Below are 16953 nucleotides of genomic sequence, written 5' to 3'. Positions count from 1 at the left end.
GAGCCCTAAGAACTACAGAAGTGTTAGTGGTTTGGGTTCCCATGACATAAATGGATAATTCCCCTACCTCACCGCTCCAATAATTTCATGTTGTGTAATGTCATATGTGCATCTGCACAATTAGGAACAAGAGAGAGAGATAAAGGTACAATCTGAATCGATTCAGAATTGGCCTTGTGCGCCGCATCTGCCGCCTCGCCACCCCACCACCCCGACGGGCGTGCGTATATGGAGAGGAGAATGCGCCCGGAGCAGTGTGGGAGGGACAAGCACAGGACGTGGACAGCTAATGCATACGTTACACTGGGCACCGGGGGAACATTTTTCATTGGGGGAACAGCACCCGAGGGTTTCATCGCATTGTCAATCGTCGCAAAGTTGCACGCCATTCCCACCCAATCGAGCAAGTTGACCCAACATTTTGCAGCATATGCGATCGAGAATGTGACCAATTTTCATCCCGATATTGGTCGCATTGTCAGTCGGGCATGCACTTGGTGGCACTGATTTTCATCCAATTCTATTATAATAATCGAATCAGGTGGTTGATAGGCTGCCAAGTCGCGTGATGTATGGGCCCCTTAAAGAGGAACTCCAGTGAAAATAATGTAATAAGAAAGTGCTTCATTTTTACAATAATCATGTATAAATGATTTAGTCAGTGTTTGCTCATTGTAAAATCTTTCCTCTCCCAGATTCACATTCTGACATTTATTACATGGTGACATTGTTACTGTGGGCAGGTTATTTAGCTGTTTCTAGCTGGTCTGACTGTTACAGACAGCTGTAAACAGCCATTTCCTGTCTGTGAACATTGTTACATTGTGGCAGTTTGCCAGGAGTACCGCGGTATTCAGAGCTTCTTGTGGGAGGGGTTTCAGCACAAAATCAGTCACACAGCGCCCCCTGATGGTCTGTTTGTGAAAATCATTCTATTTTTAATGTAAAAGGGGGTATCAGCTACTGATTAGGATAAAGTTCAACTCTTGGTTGGAGTTTCTCTTTAAGTGACACCACATTGCTTTACAAACATAGCACAGATCTCTTGCTATAAGTACATATAGGTCTGTTGCCATAAGAGTACCACATTGCTTGCACTGTGCTCATCAAGCTCTACAATTTACTGCTTTTCCATGTGCAGCCAATGCTTTGTGTGGGGAGGTTAATGAGATGAAAATAACTCTGTAATTGTATGCAAATGTCATGTAAATTCTATGCAGCTAATCACATTTCTCAGGAAATTAATTTTCCAAATTCCAAGATACAGAAAATTTGCATGCAAAGTTATTGTTATGTGATTGGCCGCCTGTAATGACCACAACCTTTTGCAGTTCTCTATCAGGCTGCTAACTAGTGATGGTCAGTGACATGCCAATAACTCTGAGATGGTGCAAATTATATTCATTTATCAAAAATGATACAGCGCTTACCACCTCAATATCACCAAGTTCTAGTTAGCTGTGTGCTGCCTATAGAGGTCAAACAAAAGTCCTTTCCTCACTCCAAAGTCCACGTTGTGCAGCTGCGCCTCTCGTGAATACTCCAACTTTTGATGAAAAAACAAGCCTGTTTAGGACCTAGAATGGAAAGAGCAGGTGCATAGCGGGTAACTTGTTAAGCACAGTACACCCTTGTACCAAACACACTGTGCCAAAGGTCACTACCACCACATGCGGGACGGGGACATCCACTCCCCCTCCAGTTCCCTGCTCACCAGATTCCTTCTGGTTTCTATGCGTATCAATAAACCTCCAGTATCTGTAAGCATAACACACAAGTGCTCTTCATAGCGTAAAAATGCTTTTTAATCTGGCTCGGCAGCCCCAAATAAAATATGCGTACCAAATATCAATATAAAAGAAGCGTATCTCACAAATACTACATGCTGCGATCAGGTCTTTTTCACCTATTTTTCACCCCATTCTAGGTCCTAAACAGGCTTGTTTTTAAAGAGAACCCGAGGTGTGTTTAAAGAATGTTATCTGCATACAGAGGCTGGATCTGCCTATACAGCCCAGCCTCTGTTGCTATCCCAAACCCGACTAAGGTCCCCCTGCACTCTGCAATCCCTCATAAATCACAGCCATGCTGTGAGGTTGTGTTTACATCTGTAGTGTCAGTCTCAGCTGCTCCCCCGCCTCCTTCATAGCTCCGGTCCCTGCCCCCGTCCCTTCCCTCCAATCAGCAGGGAGGGAAGGGATGCAGGCGGGGACTGGAGTTCTGCAGGAGGCGGGGAGAGCAGCAGACTGACACTATAGAGATAAACACAGCCAGCTCTGACAAGCTGTTTGTCAGCAGCGTGGCTGTGATTTATGAGGGATTGCAGAGTGCAGGGGGACCTTAGGGGGGTTTGGGATAGCAACAGAGGCTGGGCTGTATAGGCAGATCCAGCCTCTGTATGCAGATAATATTCTTCAAACCCACCTCGGGTTCTCTTTAATAAAAATTTGGAGTATTCACTAGAGGCGCAGCTGCACAACGTGGGCAAATTATATTCAAACTAGCTGATGGCCCAGCGTTGGCCGGGTATGTGTTTGGCTGGTGTTGGCTCCGCCCACTTTTTCTAACCCTAACACACAATTAGGCCTTGTTCACATTTTCTAAGCGCTTTTCCAGAGCGGTTTTTTAATTCACCCCCCGACGCAAGTCAGGAAGTGCACTCTTTAACCAGGAAAAGAATACAATGTATTTATTCTTAAAAACGCAATCGCTGCACACAGCGATTTTGTAAGCGTTTTGCGGTTTTCCTATACCTTCCATTCAGGGCAAATCTCCCTGAAAATGGTCCATGCAGCGCTTTAGTCAGCGGCAAGCAAACGGAACGCCCCAATGAGAACTATCTCATTGGAAAGCATAGTGTAAGCACTTTTAGGGCGATTTTGTACAAATCGCCTGCACTTAAAAAAATCCAGAAAACTCCTGTGAACAAGCAGTTACTCAATGACCTAGTTTGTGAGCTTTGCGGTCTTTGGCATCGATAATTTGCATTGAAATTAAATAAATCTGATTGGCAGTTTGTGGCTCCACCCCTTTTTCTGAATTTGAACCCCAGTCACTCATTGACCAACTGTACCAGGTTTGGGGCTTGTGCCATTAACCGTGCAAGAAAGGCAGCAATGAAATATCCCCTTTGAAAATCAATAGGTCAATTTTGATTGGCTTTTTTTAGGCTCCACTCACTTTTCTGAATATTAATCCCAGTCACTCAGTCACCAACTGTGCAAAATTGAGAACCCTGCCATTAACAGTTTAAGAATGGCTGCAGTTTACATTTTTCCAGTGAAATTTGTATTTGTTTCCACCCACTTTTTGGTTGTGGGGATAAAAAGTATCCTATATGTTTTTTCAGGTAATGTACTATGTGTGCGCCAAATTTCATTCAAATCCATTCAGCTAAATTTCACCCAGGGTGAGGGTGTAAAATTCGGGCCCCCCCTCCCCCCCATGGAGCCAGGCATAGGTGCCTGCAGTATAGGTTAGCTACGTAGGTGCCTCCAGTATAGGGTAGCCCGTATAGTTACCACCAGTATGGGTTAGTTAGGTAGGTGCCCCAGTATAGTTTAGATAGGTAGGTGCCTACAGTATAGGTTAGATATGTAGGGGAGTGCAGTATAGGTTAGATAGGTAGGTTCCCCGAGTATAGGTTAGATAGGTAGGTTCCCACAGTATAGGTTAGATAGGTAGGTTCCCCCAGTTTAGATTAGATAGGTAGGTGCCTACAGTATAGATTACATAGGTAGGTTCCCCCAGTATAGGCTAGATGAGTGGGCTCTCGCAGTTTAGGTTAGTTAGGTAGGTTCCCGCAGTTTAGGCTGGATAGGTAGGTTACCGCAGTTTAGGCTAGATAGGCAGGTTCCCGCAGTTTAGGTTAGGTAGGTTCCCCCAGTATAGGTTAGATGGGTAGGTGCCCCCTGTATAGGTTAGATAGGTAGGTTCCCGCAGTTTAGGTTAGTTAGGTAGGTTCCCGCAGTTGTGTGGTAGGCGGGGGGAGTGGACATAATGGTTATAACTCACCTGCTTCCGCCGAACCCGCGCAGCTTCAATGTCCTTCCTTTCCCGGCATCTATCTCATTAGTAACAGCGCTCCCTGTGATGACATGCGGTATGTCATCACAGGGGGCGCTGTTACCATGCAACGGACGCCGGGAGAGGAAAGACATTGAAGCTGCGGGGGAACGGCTGAAAAAGGTGAGTTGTAACTATTATGTCCGCTCCCCCGGCTGCCGCGCCTGCTCACCTGACCACACAATCATGCACCCTGGTCGATTTCATGTTTTGCACGCCCATAGAAACGGGGCTGCCAGTAACAAGCATCCAAACTTTTAAATTTATAATATTAGTAGGATTATATGCAAAGTTACGCAGATGCTGCATCTGGTCCATTTCCAATCTGTATCTTCTCAGCAGCTCCCTGACTATCTTTAATGATATTTGAATGAGCAATATATCCGCGCAAGAGAAATATAAAATGTCCTTCTTGGATCAGAACAAGTCCCATAAAGCTTGCAAAGTTAAACGTCCTCAGACTCCATACAATTCCACATCAACACCCTTCAAAGTGCAGGCTTACCAGCTCTTAGTAAGACCCAGATTATAAGGTCTGAAGCGTATGTATATATATATGCCACCTCAATCACCATTTCCTGCTTCTGTCTTCTACGCTGATATGTCCAGCCTCCTTCCTCAGCAAATAGACATTCCCAGCATATGCATGACAAATGAATAAAGATCTAAGTGTACTCCGTTTAAAAGTACAAACATTTATTCAATAAAACAGTGTATACAAGATACTCACTCCTGGGCCCTTTGAAAGGGACCCACAGCAGTATAGCGCATATAATCAATCAATACGTGGGGTACCGCTTTCCGATCCACCAATCCTCCGCTCGACCAGGTTTCGCAATAGCGTCATCAGGAGCTCGGAGAACCGAGTGGTGAAAGAGCCGGCATTTAAATACAGAAGACGCGGCGCACCCGACGCACCTCCAATCATTGCGGAGATACGTGACGTCATTTCCGCCGCGTCATCTTCCATCCTTCCGCCGCTTGGAGCGCACGGAGAGGTGAAGTATAAATACAAGCGTCCATTGTGGAATTACCCACTGTGGAACGCGGAAGAAGACAAGAGGAACGCAAGGAAGGTACGTATAAATCTCTCCTGTTCCAAATATTATCAACAAAACAAACGGATAATCAAATCTACTTCTGATGAATGGGCTGCGGACCCCACCGATCTTACAATTTTGTTGCATCAATCATCTACCATATACTACTTATACAGATAAATTCAAAAAATTAAATTAAAATTAAACATCATATTACATCAGGTAAAAATATATAAAACATATTAAAAAAAAGTTAAAAAACAAAACAAACATAACCTGAGAATGGCCAATGATTAAGGTCATCCCCAATCCACCACCACACATGATGGCTGCTAAATGCAGCCACCAGCCCGGCAGCGATCTAAAGGAGGACCCCAGCCTCATCCAACCAACATCAGCTCCATTCTTATACACCTCATCAATCCTACAAATTAAAAATATATACCCTTATGCTAATCATCAGTAATAAAACAATTTAGATCCAGTTCGATATTCAAACCTATAGGTTACATACAATTCAGTTTGAAGATCCATTTAGTTTCTGCTTGAGATATACTCCTAATCCTATGTGACCCCCTCCAATTCCCCAAATTCCTTTCAATCCCGCAGAACAGTAATCCTGCAGGATCTTGCTGGTGATGGATCCTGAAATGATTAGAGACCGAATGCTCTTCTACCCCATTTCTTATATTGGTGATAAGCTCCCCAATCCTTTCTTTAAGGGGTCTTTTCGTCCGCCCAACATAAAGCTTCCCACATGGGCAGGTCAGCAAGTATACAACATACTTGGTTTCACATGTGATAAATTGTTTTATATTATGATTTTCTTCCCCAAAATTTAGATGGACCCTTGGTGTTAAGCTACATGTCCTGCGGGGTAAACACTTTCTGCAATTGATGAACCACAATTCCAGGGGTTGAGTTCCTTTGGGGAGGTGGGTTTTTATAAATGCAGAAAGTGTTTACCCTGCAGGACATGTAGCTTAACACCAAGGGTCCAGCTAAATTTTGGGGAGGAAAATCATAATATAAAACAATTTATCACGTGTGAAACCAAGTATGTTGTATACTTGCTGACCTGCCCATGTGGGAAGCTTTATGTTGGGCGGACGAAAAGACCCCTTAAAGAGGAACTGAACCAAAAAAAAGTCACTAAATTGAGCCTCCTTCTCCCTTTAAAATGAATGATTAGACACAAAACACTTGTGAAGGGCAATATAAAAGTAGATATACCGTATATACTCGCATACAAGCCGAATTTTTGACCCCCAAAAAGGGGGCCAAAAGTTGGGGGGTCGGCTTGTATGCAAGTCGTGGGTGGTGGTCTGCGCCCCCCGCCCGCCCACCCGCTCGCCCCCTCCCTCCCTCCGCGGCCGCCGCTGCTGCTAAATTACCTGCTTCAGCGGCCGCTTCCTAATCCGGGTTCTCCTCTTCATCCTGCGGACTCCGTAACTGTATCACAGCAGCGGGCCCGGCGCTGCTGCTGTGACGATGCAGGGGGCAGGAAAGTGCGGTTCCCCTGGTAACGGCGCATCGCCGTTACCAGGGGAACCGCCCTTTCCTGGCCCCTGCATCGTCACAGCAGCAGCGCCGGGCGTGCTGCTGTGATACAGTTACGGAGTCCGCAGGATGAAGAGGGGAACCCGGATTAGGAAGCGGCCGCTGCCTAAAGCAGGTAGTAGCAGCAGCAGCAGCGGCCACGGAGGGAGGGAGCGTGCGGGGCAGGGCACTACACTGGGCACTATACTAGCTATACTGAGCACTATACTAGCTAAACTGGGGCACTATACTAGCTATACTGAGCACTATACTAGCTATACGGAGCACTTTACTAGCTATACTGAGCACTATACTAGCTAAACTGGGGCACTATACTAGCTATACTGAGCACTATACTAGCTAAACTGGGGCACTATACTAGCTATACTGAGCACTATACTAGCTATACTGAGCACTATACTAGCTAAACTGGGGCACTATACTAGCTATACTGAGCTCTATACTAGCTAAACTGGGGTACTATACTAGCTATACTGAGCACTATAATAGCTAAACTGGGGCACTATACTAGCTATACTGAGCACTATACTAGCTAAACTGGGGCACTATACTAGCTATACTGAGCACTATACTAGCTAAACTGAGCACTATACTAGCTAAACTGGGGCACTATACTAGCTATACTGAGCACTATACTAGCTATACTGAGCACTATACTAGCTATACTGAGCACTATACTAGCTATACTGAGCACTATACTAGCTATACTGAGCACTATACTAGCTATACTGAGCACTATACTAGCTATACTGAGCACTATACTAGCTAAACTGGGGCACTATACTAGCTATACTGAGCACTATACTAGCTAAACTGGGGCACTATACTAGCTATACTGAGCACTATACTAGCTAAACTGGGGCACTATACTAGCTATACTGAGCACTATACTAGCTATACTGAGCACTATACTAGCTATACTGAGCACTATACTAGCTATACTGAGCACTATACTAGCTAATCTGGGGCACTATACTAGCTATACTGAGCACTATACTAGCTATACTGAGCACTATACTAGCTAAACTGGGGCACTATACTAGCTATACTGGGGCACTACCTACCCATACTGGGCACTTTACTAGCTATACTGGGACACCCTAGGGGAATAAGGCGGCCAGCATTTCCTACCCCCGGCTTATATGGGGGTCAATCATTTTCCCCTGGTTTTTTTAGGTAAAAGTTGGGGGGTCGGCTTATATGCGGGTCGGCTTATATGCGAGTATATACGGTATTTGTGCAATACAACTATGAATAAAAGAGAATGGCAGGCTCCATCTTGCAGCTCTATCCCTCCATTTTGCAGCTCTCACTCCATGGGAGGTGCAGAGTCTGATTCTGTGGGCGGTGTTACAGTTGGAGTTAGACATGCCCATTCACGCCCACAGAATGAGATTTGCAGCCCAGTGTCGTGAGGTCATCATCAGTCGCCCTGTTACAGGAAAGTGACAGCTGTGGTTTCTGCTGCTGCCCTGCACTGCACTGGCACACAACTTGATAAAGTATTATTATTTTTTCTCTAACTATGCCTCCTGTGGTGTGAGATCTTGTGCTGTCACCCTGTAGCTCTCCCCATTTGTTTTGTGCCAGATCCCATATCATGTCCTGTAGTCATGCAGCTCTCCCCTTTCGTATCCTGTCCGGTGTTGTGTCTGATTACGCTGCCTGTGGATTTGCGCTGCCCTGCATGCGCAGTAGGAGACTGTGCGGCCACAGTTCCTATTGAATGATGCGGCTGGAGGTAAAATACTAAATATCTCTGCTCCCACACCTCTTACACTCCCCAAATTTTCCGGGTAGGGAGGGGACCCCCAGAACTACCTCTATGCCAAATTGCAGCCCCCGAGACCCGCTGGTTCCCGAGATAGGTTTCTGTAATCTATCTCCTGAACCAGCGGGGCTCGGGGGCTGCAATTTGGCATAGAGGTCATTCTCTGGGTCCCCTCCCTACCCTGAAAATTTGAGGAGTGTAAGAGGTGTGGGAGCGGAGAAATTTAGTATTTTACCTCTAGCAGCATCATTAACTTCACACTGGGCATGCGCGCTACTCAGTGTGGAAGGGAGCTTCCGGGCAGCGTAACCAGACATTACACCGGCAAAGGTAGGGGGGTAACACTGCAGAGGGAATCCTCTCTTACATCATCCAGCCACCCTTGTCCTCCCCTGTAGGTAGCTTGACAGAGGGAATCCCCTCTTATGTCACCACCCCCTGCAAGTCCCCCCTTCTTCTACCAGTACATAGCCTATGGGCTAATTAAGCCTCATTTGAATCACTTGTGATTCAGGTCTGTGATCATCCCAGCTCTCATACACACTAAGGCCTGGTGCACACCAAAAACCGCTAGCAGATCCGCAAAATGCTAGCAGATCCGCAAAATGCTAGCAGATTTTGAAACGCTTTTTCTTATTTTTCTGCAGCGTTTCAGCTAGCGTTTTGCGGTTTTGTGTAGCGGTTTTGGTGTAGTAGATTTCATGTATTGTTACAGTAAAGCTGTTACTGAACAGCTACTGTAACAAAAAACGCCTGGCAAACCGCTCTGAAGTGCCGTTTTTCAGAGCGGTTTGCGGTTTTCCTATACTTAACATTGAGGCAGAAACGCATCCGCAATCCAAAATCTGCAGCAGCCCGGGAGTATGCGTTTCTGCAAAACGCCTCCCGCTCTGGTGTGCACCAGCCCATTGAAATACATTACCCAAGCGGATCCGCACCCGCAAGCAGATCGCAAACCGCAGCGGAAACGCTCCGGTGTGCACTAGGCCTCAGAGAGGTTTGGCTCTTCACAGTGTAAAAAAGACTGAACAGGTTGTTCCCAAAAAATCATAAATATATATGCTTCACTGTTAATGCTTCACTCTTTATAAAACTGACCAAATGTCCACTAAAAAAATATGACAGGCACGCATCTGCTTCACTGATATCACTTCACTCTTGTTAATTTCAGGAAAAACGTTTTATGCCAAAAAGCAATCCTTTTAGATACTCGTTATCAGTTCACATACACACTATGGGCTTGATTCACAAAGCGGTGCTAGCCTACTTAGCACGTCTAAAGTCTTTAGACGTGCTAACCAGGGTGCTAAGTAGGTTAATCAATTGAGAAATCCGGTGCTAACCTACTTAGCACCCTGGTTAGCACGTCTAAAGACTTTAGACGTGCTAAGTAGGTTAGCACCACTTTGTGAATCAAGCCCTATAAGAGGTTTGGCGCTTCACAGTGTAAAAAGGACTGTTATATGTTTTTAGTGGACATTTGTTTAGTTTTATATAGAGTGAAGCATTAACAGTGAAGCATATATATGTATTCATGATTTTTTAGGGAAAAACTTGTTCAGTCTTTTTTACACTGTGAAGCACCAAACCTCTCTTAGGCTCTATTCACACCTGCGTTTTGAAGGAGTTATTCACTGAACAGTGCTGCGATTTTGGCGCGCTCGCATTTTGCACTTCTATAGCACTGAAACGCGTTCGCCTTGAAATCGCCTGAAAATGGTGCAGGCTACGCATTTGGCGATTTGCGGCGATTAGCACAAATCGCCCAAGTAAGGACGGGCCCATAGGGTTTCATTACGCTAGCGCTTTAAAAAGCGCTAGCATTTAAGCGGATGGCCGAAATCGCGGAAAAACACTCTAGTGTGAATGGGGCCTAAGTGTATATGTGAAATTAGCAAGAGTGAAGTAATATCAGTGAAGCATATGCGTGCCTGTCTTTTTTTTAGTGGACATTTGGTCAGTTTTTATAAAGAGTGAAGCATTAACAGTGATTGTTTTGGGGAAAACCCTGTTCAGTCTTTTTTAAACTGTGAAACGCCAAACCTCTCTTAGTGTGTATGAGGATCATCCCAGCCCTTCCCACCTGCTGCACCCATTACCAGAGGCTTAATGACACCCCCCCCCCCCCTGGATTCTGCTATCTCTCAGGGCCCGTTTCCACTATTGCGGTGCGGATTCGCCGGTAATTCACCGCTGACGAAATCGCATGCGGATCCGATTCCGCATGCATATTTTGCCGCGATTTCGCATGGGTTAGGGTATATGCGACTTTAACCATGTCACTGCCTGTGTTAATTTACATTAGTTTCTATGCGAAATCGCGGGAAAATACCCATGCCAAATACGCATGCGATTTCCTTATTCAATGCATTGCGTGCGATTCGCATAGCGGTGTGCGAATTCTGATGGCTCTGCCGTGAAGATTTTTCACGCACAGAAAAACGCTCAGCACTTCGGACAAGTGGAAACAGGTCCATCCACTTGTATTGGCAATGCGAATCCGCATGCAGACAACACATGCGGATTCGCGATAGTGGAAACGGGCCCTCAGGGGCTCTGGTGGTGAGATCTCTGTGCACCTGAGTTCCCAGCTCTGCACACCTGCTGCATCAATTACCAGAGGTTTCCCTGCCCTGCTGGATTCTCCTATCTCTCAGGGGCTCTGGTGGCAAGAGCTCTGTGTTCCGGAGTTCCCAGCTCTGCACACATTACCAGAGGCTCCCCTCCCCTGCTGGATTGGTGGAGGGGGTCCACACTTGTATACTAGGAGACACCCAAAAGGTAGCCATACTGGGCTTTCTGTTTACTCTTCTGGTCTGTCCTGTCTCTCTGCAAAAATCTGCTCTGCTCTCTCTTCCCTCCACTGTCTATTCTGATGTCCCTCCTTGTTCCACCATGCCCCTCTCCCTCCTGTCCACTCCACTGGTCTCCTTGGTTATCTACCCTCCCCAGCTGTCAGTTCGCCTCCCTCAGCTGTGCCTCTCTCACATGTGCTGGGCATACACGAGTCGACCCTGCGGCTCGATTAGCCACCGGATCGACTCCCGCCGAGTCCCAGCGGCCGTCCGGATCGATTCCCGCTCGTCCCCGCAGGCGCTTCCTCATCTTCCGCTCGATTCCCCGCTATTGTCCGCCCGCGGGGAATCGATCTGGTGGGTCATCGGACTTGGTGGATATTTTTTTACTATCAATTGAGCCATCAGCGGCTCGATTGATAAGAAAAAAACGAATAGTGTATGCCCAGCATTACCTCTTGATGTTCCTCCTCCTCCTACCACTCACTCCCCCCTGTCCACCCTACAGTCCCCTGGCTTATCTAGTCTCTCTCCACTGCTTCCAGAGGCGTATCTGGGCAATATAGCACCTATGGCAAACACTGAAATTGCGCCCCCCCAACACACACACACTTCAGCTAGTTTATTATCAGTACAGGCACAGGGTAGCAGCTTGTAGTGGCTGGATAGTGCACTCGTCAAGGGCTCTGCCTCTGACACAGGAGACCTGTGTTAGAATCTTGGCTCTTCAAGTTCAGTAAGCTTGATCTACTCAGTAGCAGACCTTGGGCAAACACTCCCTAACACTGCTAGTGCCTATAGTGCGCGTCCTAGTGGTTGAAATTCTGGTACTTTGAGTCTGCCAGGAAAAAAAGCATGATATAAATGTGTCTTGTCTCATAATGTACATACTGGGGGTGGCAGGAATCATCACACACTGCAGCTAGTTTACTATTAGTACAGGCCCAGAGTACCAGCTTATACTGTAAATTCTGGAGGTAGCAAAGATCAGCACACACTGCAGCTAGTTTACGATCAGTACAGGCACATAGTCACAGATGATACTGTACACATTAGAGGTATTAGAGATCAGCACACATTGTAGCTAGATTACTATTTGTACAGGCACAGAGTAAGAGGAGTAACAGCTTACACTGTACATAGTGAAGGTAGCAAAGATCAGCACATGCTGCAGCTAGATTACTAACAGTACAGGGCCAGAGTACCAGCTTATACTGTACATTCTGGAGGTAGCAGAGATCAGCACACACTGCCGCTAGTTTACCATCAGTATAGCCACAGAGTAACAGCTTATACTGTACACATTAGAGGTATTCGCGATCAGCACACAATGCAGCTAGATTACTATCAGTACAGGCACAGAGTAACAGCTTATACTGTATATAATTGAGGTAACAGATCAGCACACATTGCGGTTAGTTCACCATCTATGGCGGTGAGTTGGGCGCAGGGTGAGTCACTAAATACGATTTCCCCTCCAAGTCATAGCAACTTGGAGGGAAAAGTACCGTAATTTGGGGTCCGCCGAGGATCAGTACCCAAATCACCCTGTGTACATGCCGTGGACTAAAGCAGTGCCCAACTCATGAGCTACGCTTCAGGTGCCGAGATATATATATATATATATATATATATATGTGTGTACGTGCACATCACAAAGGCACACATACATTTACACACAGACACACACACACACCATACATGTACAGCGATTTATACGTGGATCCAGACATATGCACACATAGCAATAACTTCTTGATGCACCCCCACCTTTTGTGTCACCAGCCCCTCCCTCTAGATTGTAAGCCTTTGGCAGGGCCCTCTTCCCTTGTGTATCATACTTGACTGTGTGCACTTTACCCAGAATTTGGAACTGGTAATTTTTTACCACTACCATTCCAGTTTATGATCTGGCATTGTACTATTATCTGCATTGTGTTGTGTATCTTATTGCTATTACCTGTATTGTTGTATCTATGGTCTGTTACCTGTATTGTTCTGTCAACCCTGTTATCATTGTCTGTAATCCTATTTATTGTACAGCGCTGCGTAATATGTTGGCGCTATATAAATCTAATAAATAATAATAATAATAATACATACAAGCAGCCATTCATACACAGGTCCATACATTGCATACATATGGCAGCACCTCCAGCTCACAATGCATACACACAAGCAGCTATTCATACACAGGTCCATACACATACACACATACATATTGCATACATACAGCACAGCACCTCCAGCTCACAGCACTCTGACACGCTGTCTCCCCTGCACGTGTCTGTATCTCTTCTCTTCCTAGCGTCTTCACTTTCCCGGGGGAGGGGGGAAGCTGGATGTGCTTACATGACCTGGGTAGGGCCCAATTGAGCCGACCTTACCATCTACTGTAAAAGAAGCTATGACACTCAATTGGAGTTTAAAAGGCCACAGCTTTATTACAGTATCGAACATTAAAAACAAGCAAATTTGAAAATCAAAACAAATTAAAATAAAACACAATAAAAGATGACGTAGGCGCTCATGTGCTCTGCCGGTCCCTTGACAATGCCTTTCCGTACTGGCCACCAGCCCTCGGCTTTCATTATAACATTATACCATTATACCACTTAATCCATGCTTGATATTATCCATTATACCGTAATTTTTATTATCTATTCATCACATTATGCATTAATTAATTATGCCAGCTCGGTGGGTACTTCTTTTTCTCGCTGTCCTAAGAGACGGCATTGTCAAGGACCCGCCACAGCATTCGTGCTTGCCCCCTCAAGAACGAATGCCCGCCCAATGCAAAACGCCCTGCAGATTTCTCTAATAGCGTATGCTATACCCCCAGACTTGCGCTTGAACTAGGATATGGTTAATTTTTGGTGCCATGTTAGTCTGGGGACTGTTTCTGACCAAATTATGATCTGTTGAGGTAATTAGCTTCCAACTTGCCTGAATGGTACGTTTATGTCGTACATGTGGGCTTTGTCCCCTATATGTGTCATTAGTACACCAGCCCTATTTACGTTCCCTCTGGAATAGATCATTTCTTTATGGGAAATTTGGGGGGGGGGGGAGGGGGGGAGGGGTCTGGGAAGGGTGTGCTCCTTTCAGTCTCAAACAAACTTTCTGAGCAAGTTATTGGTGACTGCTGGAAAACTGCCCTTTAAAGGCGCTTGCAGAGTTTCTTAATCACCTCTTAACTGTTATTGCAGTGTCCCACCCAGTGACCTCAACATTATCTCTTACCGGCCCAAGGTGCCAACACCCACCCCCTACCCCTTACTGCAGCCTGTGCTATGAATAAGTGGCCCGTAGGCCATTACCTTTCTACCTGGTGTCCTGTTAACGGGGAATATCCCAAGGGTTGTGCATCCGCCAGCTTGCTAGAAATTGGCCGTTAGTGGCCGTTGCAGTAGCGCTTAACGCTTGAAAGCACCGCCTGTGGGGTAAGTGACCAGCAAGTATGGTTATGCTTAACAATTCAAATTTCTTTATTTACTTTATTTTATTTTAGTTTCTTCTATACTTACCGGTACCACCTTGTACCCCATCTTGTAGAGTATAATGCATATCTATATATAGTCATAAAAACATTATTTTAGTTTCTTATATACTTACCGCATTTTTCAGTGCATTTTTCAGTCATAAAACATTACCTTAGGCCTGGTGCCCAGTTTTTGTTTGAATCGTGATAATCTAAATAAAATGGCCAATCGTGGCTGCATTGCATTGATTTCAGAAATATTTCACGAGGGAAAGTCACTGATCCTTTTTGCACTTGTTGACACTCCTATGTAATCTCTACCATGCAATGATCATTTATACTGTATATACCATATCATGCAGTAACCTTATGGGTCATCCACTGCCTGCTGAAGAAGGCCTGCGATCCCCTGCCTTACGAGGACTGTAGCGCAAAGGTATATTCGGTAAACTTTGTACGGAACCTATAAGGTACCCTACATACCATCAAGTACATGAGTCAGGTATGTTTCTGCTGATCCCTTGACAAATGCCCTTTCATACCAGCCACCAGCCTTCAGCTTCCATTACACCACCACTCCTCACTCCTTAATTGATATCATCCATTACCATCCTCCGTCGTCACATTAAATTGATTATGCCAGCTTGGTGGCCATTATAACATTATACATTAAATTGCCAGCTTGGTGGCCATTATAACATTATACATTAAATTGCCAGCTTGGTGGCCATTATAACATTATACATTAAATTGATTATGCCAGCTCGGTGGCCGGCCACCAGCCTTTGGCTTCCATTATAACATTATACATCCGTTGCATTAATTGATTAGCTCAGTGGGAAATACTTTTCTCAAAGTCCAGAGATGTGGCATTGTCAAGGGTAGCATTCTATCTATCTATCTATCTATCTATCTATCTATCTATCTATCTATCTATCTATCTATCTAATCTATCTATATAGATATCTAGATAGATCTATACACACTTACACTTACACCCATACCCACAAATACATACCCGCTTGTCTATGTATATATATATGCATACACACTAACACATATATGCTTTATATCCATACACACCTTATTATTATTGATTTGTAAAGCGCCAACTTATTCCGTGGCGCTGTACAGAGTCAGAAACTAACCTGGGGTACATAATACAGACAACGCGCGGTGGCGTACTGGTTAGCGCCCCGCAAGCGCTGGGTCCCCGGTTCGAATCCCAGCCAAGTCAACATCCGCAAGGAGCCCATACGTTCTCCCCATGTCTGCGCAGGCCTCCCCCGGGCACTCCGGTTTCCTCCCACATCACAAAGCACACAGACAAGCCAATTGGCTTCCTGCCTAAATTGTCCCTAGACCATGATACATGCGCTACGTGATATAGACATATGACAATGGTAGGGACTAGATTGCGAGCCCCTCTGACGGACAGTTAGTGACAAGACAGTATATATAATCTGTACAGCGCTGCATAATATGTCAGCGCTATATAAATACTTAAATAAAATTAAATAACTAAATATACAAATTGTTGAGGGAAAATAGACTAAATTGGTGACAAAATAAATTACATACATACATCTACATATATATAAATACATACCTACATACATACATATATCTCCGTCTGCTACACATGCGCCTGTAACAAAAATCCACTCATATGTATCCACTTACACATACATGCCTCAGCGCTGTGAAGTTTGTTGGCGATCCCTAAATACCATAACTAAGTAGGTAATAAATAAATACCTACTTATATACCACCTCTATGGTAAAGCAATTGTAATGACAAGTTTAATTAACAGCCCCTCTATGTGTGTACCTGTAATGCTGGGATCACAATGTAAGACCAGATCACTGATCAATGTTGTTGGTGTGGTAGACAACAAAGAGAATTAGCATATCCTTGTGATCAAAGCCAACCAAAACCCACAGCAGATGGTTTTGTCCAGGGGTAAAGTACTGTAGCCTGGGGGAGTAAGGACTGCTCAAAGAACAAAAGATGAATGGATTTATTGGCCTGACCCTTGAAATGAGACAAATGAAGGAGTGAGCAAAAGGAAAACATTATGTCTAAAGGAAAATCACATTATATAAGTAGAACCTATCATACAGATGTAAGTTAGGGATGCCCAGTGTTATCTAGAAACAGTACATAGAGTCCTAGTTACCCAGAGCTGTGTAAGTTTGAGAGGGGCCTTATACTTTCTCCCTCCCCCTCCCCATAAA

The 16953-nt window shown here is 45.1% G+C and overlaps 1 protein-coding gene across 1 annotated transcript in view; it reads left to right on the top strand.

The window, feature by feature from the left end:
- LOC137535410 (zinc finger protein 3-like) overlaps positions 1-16953 on the top strand; it is an 87235-nt gene that overhangs the window by 28559 nt on the left and 41723 nt on the right. The gene's annotated exons all lie outside the window — the stretch shown is intronic.

Source organism: Hyperolius riggenbachi, chromosome 10 (genome assembly GCF_040937935.1).
Source record: "Hyperolius riggenbachi isolate aHypRig1 chromosome 10, aHypRig1.pri, whole genome shotgun sequence".
Taxonomy (NCBI): Eukaryota; Metazoa; Chordata; class Amphibia; order Anura; family Hyperoliidae; genus Hyperolius; species Hyperolius riggenbachi.
The sequence above is the reverse complement of the archived record's forward strand: the minus strand, read 5'-3'. Positions and strand labels throughout refer to the sequence as shown.